At 45.6% G+C, this 6866-nt stretch overlaps 1 pseudogene; it reads left to right on the forward strand.

Moving 5' to 3' along the window:
* Positions 1-607: 607 nt before the first annotated feature.
* On the forward strand, positions 608-6335 carry LOC115314748 (annotated as a pseudogene).
* The last annotated feature ends 531 nt before the right edge of the window (positions 6336-6866 follow it).

The following is a 6866-nucleotide window of genomic DNA, read 5'->3' on the forward strand; positions in this document are numbered from 1 at the left end:
GATCATAGCCTCGTCCAGGGTGTAAGATAGACAGGTGGGGAAACAGCCCATAAAAACCTACCGCAGCGCCGTGACCGGATTGTGTACTTGTCTGCTTGCGGGTACCCCCGATTTGCGACAGGTGGCGCTGCGGCGAGAAGAAACAAAAATCGGAATCGGATTTGCATGGAACTCTATGGGAGAGTGCGCAAAATAAACCGTGAGCACGGCAGTCCTCCATTCAAAATCGACGAGAAACCATCTCCGTCAGTTTAGCTGGTCGCCACCGGTCGCCCACCTGAAGTGAGAGTTCGCGGTGCTCCACATAGATGGCGCCACAGAAAAAGAGAAAACCGAGGGGGACACCATCCGGTCGCTCATTTGGCTCTCGTTTCCGCACCTGTCCATCTTACACCCTGGCCTCTTCATAGTTCCACTTTTAAGTTAGGCAGCGCTGGTTGCTTTCGAAGCCAGTGCCTTATCATATAGTTCCACTTTTAACTTGGACTGCGTTGGGTGCTTTAGAAGCCACGCACTCGCTTGCCTTTTTCATATCTTCCCAAACTGTTCATCAGTGTTTAGTACAGCAAAAGTTAGAACAACGAAGTGGCCGCGTCTGTTGAAAGTGATGGCTTTTATTTCAGCTGCTGAGCTGCGCATCCTGCGCCTGCTGCTGGAGGTGCGCCTCCAGAACCGAGACACGCACCAGCTGCTTTCGCAGCTTGACGGCAGGATGGCGCGGCTGGAGGCCTCTGGAGCAGAGGCCGCGCCACCCCCACCAGTCATTGCTGAGACGTCCCTGCCGAGACTGCCAGCCATGACTGTGGCCGAGTTGGAAACAGCAAACAAGGCCATTCGGGATGAGTGTGTTGCCACAGCCTTGGTATTTACCTTCTTTTATTTCTCTAGATGCCTATCCTGTCATTTCGCATATATAGGTTGTTTTCGCAAATGCGGGCCAAATCGCTCCTGTGAAAACTATGCATCGCGCTGAAAAAAGGTTTATGCCATGTTGATGTGTGCCTAAGGTCATATTTAATAAAAAAACATTAAAGTTTTGAAAAAATAAGTTTTTTCATTATTATTGAGAAATTAATTTTATATTTGTTAATTTAAGGCTATAGTTTCATTTTGTAGAGAAAGTCAAATGATTCCTTGCGCACGCGAGGGTCTTGACGCGCACATAGAGTTGTGGAATTAAAAGTGATTAAAAAAGAAAAGTGGGGTAAGGTGGGAACCAAACCCAGGACCCTTGGGTTGGATTTCCACTCAGGCACATTCTTGCTACTTGGTTAACCCTTAGTTTTCCCTTAGATTAGTTTTCCTAAAAGTGCTCAAAAGCTGTGGAATGTTTTCGAGCACATTGTTTCAAGGCATTCTTTTCTGATCGAAACTGTACTGATGAGCCATACTTTAAAAGGTTTGGTTACCTCACCTACGAGCACCTAATTTTTACACAAAATATTTTTTCGTTAAATATATGAGGTGTTAGACTATCAATTACAGAATTATAGACAGTCAAATCTGAAGGTATTCTAGGGCTCGCCTTGAAACGGCAATCTCGGTGGAGCGGGAGGTGCGTTGTCAATGCCAACGCGAATTCAATCTCATGCAATGGAGAAGCTCTTATAGTTACGTTTTCATCCCTGGATCTCAGAGTCAAGTGAAGATATTCTTCCCCTCATTTGACAGTCCATGCATCGCCTCTAGACTCCGAATCCGGTGGAGGAGCAGTGTATCGCTTAATTGCCATGCATGCGGCAACATGTAGATGAGGTACAGAGCGCGACACTGTTAGCACAAACACAACATTTGTGCCTTTTGCTATTTTGCTCAAACGTAATATTGAGCGCAAAATTTTACTGCTTTAGTTGAAGCTCGAAATGACAGCTATTGATTACACTAGTATAGTAGTTTTAGTGGCAGCCTTTAAATTATTCGAGAAAAACAAGAGAAACTGGCAGTTCCTTGTTCATTCTCACTGTAGCACACAGTACCACGGTCACTATTTTTTAAGGTACACAGCATTGCTCTTTATCTGCTAAAAATGATTTTTTTAAAGTACACTGCATTGCTCTCTATCTGCTGAAATTGCGATACTTTACGGTGGATTCAAACCAAAACAAAGTAGAAATGCTCTAGAACACACTTGGGACATTGAGAAACTAGAAAACTGTTGTTTTACCGCGTAAATAAAATTACGTAATGTACTTTCTTTTCGACAAAGTGTTATGACGGTATATCTTGTCATCGGCAGTTGCGGCCAGAAGTTGGCATGACGAGGTATCTCATCATCAGCATTTGGGATTGTGAAAGAGGAACAGTGTCAGTGTTTGAATGCACAAGAGGACCGCTGAAGGGACCCATTACCGCTTTCGCGTCTTACCCTTAAGGCCCTTAGGCGTCCCTGCAAGTTTTTATATTTGGAAAAACCCTTTAATTTTGACGCATTCTCTAGTTTCGTTTTGTTATCCACGTGGATCTTGGCAGCAGCCGTACTGCCCTCCTGCGGCCGAATGGCTGAACTAACATAGGCGCTTGTTTCACCCTCGCCTGCCTTGTTAAAGAGGGGTGCAACGATTCCCGGACTTCGGTCACAGATTTCTGGAAGTTGCCCCCTGACGCTTCTGAAGTAAAGAACGGAAAACCGATTTTGCCTGCGCGTCCTAGTTGTTGCGTAAAAAAAAAAAAGATAAATATTGGCATTTCGGGCACCCCTCAACTCACTCCCAGTCTTCAGGATCGCACCTGGTCCCCCTCCTAGTGACGTCATTTGGAGTGCCGTGTAGGCTCCCGTGTGCTATATTGGAGGACGTCTCCTCTCCCTCTCACTGCTGACATTAGCGGGCGTTATGCTGCAACTTAGAGCCGAGAGAGGTCACGTAATCTTTTCGTCGTAGGTCAATCGGCTGCCACTTAGGGCTGCAGGTGGGGTAAAGAGCTCGACTTTTGCTTTGCGATCATGCAGCGGAATCACGACATTTTTAATGAAGGAGGTGTTTTCTCTATCCTACGGGACACGATAAACAACGTAAAAATGATGAGATGCAAATTATTTTAATCATAAGATCGGTGCACGGCCCCTTTAAATTCCCAAGCACCAAGAAGCATGCAATGAGTGAATGTTGCATGCGCTCTTCTCGTGTATACCAATTGGAATCAAGGTAAATAGGAAGAAGTAAAATCACGGCAAATGCTGGGGAAACACTACCGTATTTACCCGAAACTATGTCGACCCCTATTTATTGAACCCACCGAGAATAAGAAAAAAGTAATTCAAATATAGATCGACATTTTGTTTATTTATTAGGGAGTGGGGAAAGTTAGGGCAAAGGAAAAAACGAACCTTTATTTACGGCACTCTCGGCTACATCGCAGGGCGTTGCCAAAAACTTAATTATCGTCAGAACATCTAGACATGCCATCGTCGTCCGAAGCTTCGTCAGCCTGGTAGACATCCTCGCAAATTTGCAACAATACCTTACTTACACCGTTATAAAATGACAAGAAAGAAGGTGGACACGGGCGAAGCGATGAAAGACCAAATTCAAAGACGCGAGTCGCCGCAAGCAACAAACTAAAGCAACCTGTTTTTTTTTTTTTTTTGCACGTTTGCGAGGAAGAGGAATGGAGGCCGAGGTGCATCGCGTTCCCCTCCCTCCCCTTCCCCCTTGCCCAGTGAGGGGAACGCTACAGGGGATGGCGAAACCCGATGCCCGAGGGCTGTGGGCCAGAGTGGCGGCCACCGCGGCAAAAGGGAGGGGGGGGGGGGGGGGGGGGGGGTCGGCGGCGGTGGCTGGGGTCGTTTTGGTTGTTTTTGTGCACCAAAAGCTTTTTGAAACAAGAAGCGGTGCGGCTCTACGGCAACGCGGGCTCGGTGATTCGATAGCTTCATGCTCTCGTCGCAAAGTTTGGTGGTCGCAAATGTAGGTCGAAATTCTTTGGTCACGATTATAATGTAATTTTTGTAATTTATTGTTTGTAATTTATATTTATTTTTGTAATTTGTAACCTGTAATTTTTGACAACATTTTCAAAAAAAAGGGTTGACTTATATTCGGATAAATACAATATTTGGTTTGGGTTTTTGCTTTCAAATATTTTATGTGCTAAGCACAGACGCATGGCTGGCGCACCAAGCCATAAGAGTTGTTGGTGAAAGGGGTTGCCCAATGCAGCCGAAGTAAGCTTCAGTAGCAGATGACACTCCACATTCAGCGCCTCTGTTGCTCACTCCATCTGTGCAGAAGACGCAGTGAGAGCAGTAGCAGACGACGCTCGACCATGTACCGTCTCTTGCACTTACTGCATCTGCGCCGAGCAGCCGCCGTGCGCTCCAGCAGCCAACGCTGTAGGGAGGGCCAGCCACGTGTCCTTGTGTTTAACTTTGGTCCGCATTGTATTTACAATTCCTGAATGAATCTTGATGCTTGGGTTAGCACAGCACTTATTAATAAGCTTAAATTGGTTGAAGGGCACCATTGCCTTTGATTTTGAAAGCTTGAGCTTTCATATAGTTTTACTCAAAGGGAGAGATTTTTAATTTGCCATTGACAATGCTCCATTCCTTTTCAAAGTTTTTTTATGGTCATTTTTGTGTTGTTTTTTTTTTCGGCAGAAGAAGCGGCTCATCAACATGGGTAGTGAAAAGCCGACGGAAGTTGTGGCAAACATCATGAAGGCGATCATGACCCTCCCAGTACAAGTGCAGTTCAGCCTTTATGGCAAGAAGGGAAAGAGGCCTTTCATTTCGATGGGCCTCTGCACTCTGGCTCTAGGTAATACTGAAATTCCGAGCGTAAATTATATTTGCTGTTACTCTGAAGCTTTGAATGTATTCCAACTCCTAAATAGATGCCTATACATATTTTTTTGTGCAATATCCAATTTTAATGCAATGTACCAAACATCAGCCTCCTCCACACACCCCCCCCCCCCCCCCTCCCCGGTTTTGGCTGCTGATTGAGCCAAATAGTTCTTATGTGTACGAGAACTAACCGAACTGTCTTATTTGCTAGATTTCACTGCACGATTTTAAGCATGAAATGCTAATAGCTCTCGTTGTCACCTAATGGTATCGGAAACTGTTCTCGAAGTCTACTATCCAATCTTGTTGATATTTATTCCCAAACCTTTCTGAAATATATACGAAGCCATCTCGAAATCTGCTCAGAAATCGTGTGTTCACTGCCTTTAAAGTAACAATAAATTATTGCTACAGGTACTAAATCCGTGTCAGTAGGGTGGGAGGTGGGCACAGCCACAAGTGGTTCATCAAGGTTTTTAAATTCGGGGCAGCTGTACACGACTATAACCCGCGAGTTTTCTGGTGTGCAGGGCTCCTTGCCGATGCGATTCCAGAGGCCATAGCGCTATAAGGGCGGTATCCTGTTCTCGTTAGGGTGGCTCGTGTTCTAGGATGCTATGGACATCGCGTGACGAGGGCCCCAAGAAAGAAGACGAGGAATGGGGGCTCAATACATTCCTATTCAATGGCCGATACTCCATAGTCGCCTGGGATTTTGAAACCTAGTTCCTGACAATGCGAGGGGTGCGCTTGCTAATACACAGGTTACACTAGTGTCTGCCACCTTACAAATACTTCTATGCTTACACCTACTCTCGGGTACGAGATAGACTGCTGGAGTTCCTTTTTTGAATGTTGTGCCTTAAATTTGCTGTAAAATGGGCATCAAAGCGGCAATTTGGAAATAACACTCTCTATACTCCGATCACGCTTAAGCTGACATGGAAGCGAAGGCTACGGGCACGAGACTGCAGCTTTGAAACGGGCTTTTGTGCCATGGGCGCTTGCACTAGTAAGACATTCTGCAAAGCGAGGAGCTAGCTCGTTCCCTGTCAGCTTAAGGGTGAACGGAGTAAATGGTCCTGCAGTGTTTTCAGTCTTATGCTGGCTACATAAGCTTACCTGCATAGTTGCAATGAGCAGTCGAATTCAATTCTATTGGACACCATTTGGATGATGTAGATTCGTGAATTTACTGTTTTCTCAGTTCAAACACTAGCTTTGGGTTGCTCGATAAGCTCAACAGTATATGCCTCTAATTCAGGTGGTCATATTCTTTCAGAACTATACAATACTGGCAGGCAATGTGCTTTACTAAGACCAATGTGGGTTTAAAAGCGTTGATCTTGGACCTTTGGACCTTTTTGCAGGTGCCATCAGTGAAAAGCTAGAAATTGAAGAGAGTGCTGCGAAAAAAAATGGTGGTCAAGTGGCTGCCCGGATCTTGTGACCGGGGAGGCGGCCGAAAGCGACGCTTTGAAGCCACAATGGCTCCCGAGGCCCAAAACTCACCCCAGGACCCTACCCAAGACCTTCCCCAAGACTGAGCATAAGATCCCCCCCAAGACTGGGCATAAACCCCCTCTTTTAAAGAAAATTTCAGAAAGAAGTATTAATTGATCCTGAATTAGTCATTTGCACGCCAGATAAAATAGTGCATGCAGAAAGCATAGGCGGATCTTGTCATTGGTGCCCAGAGTGTTTTCGATGCAGTGGGCTATTAATATTAATAGCCCACCAGCTATTAAACAGGACAGGGGTTCTTAGAACCCCACCAGGATTTAAATGCATTGCCATTCCCTAGTAAGCATGTGGCACCTATATTGGGACAGCCAATGAATTAGCTTGGCTGTCAATAATGGCATAGCCAATTAATGAGCTTCCCAGGCGCAAATCAGTCCACTTCCAGCTGGATTATGGAACTAGTCCCAGCTGGAAATTAGGCAGTCCAGCTGGATTGCCTCATTTCCAGCTGGGACCAGTTCCATAATCCAGCTGGAAGTGGGCTGATTTTCGCCTGGGTTGTATGCCAATGATGGCATAGCCATTGAATTAGTGCAGTTGCCAATATTGGCTGCAA

This window comes from Ixodes scapularis, unplaced genomic scaffold (assembly GCF_016920785.2).
Source record: "Ixodes scapularis isolate PalLabHiFi unplaced genomic scaffold, ASM1692078v2 PGA_scaffold12__126_contigs__length_90152505, whole genome shotgun sequence".
Taxonomy (NCBI): Eukaryota; Metazoa; Arthropoda; class Arachnida; order Ixodida; family Ixodidae; genus Ixodes; species Ixodes scapularis.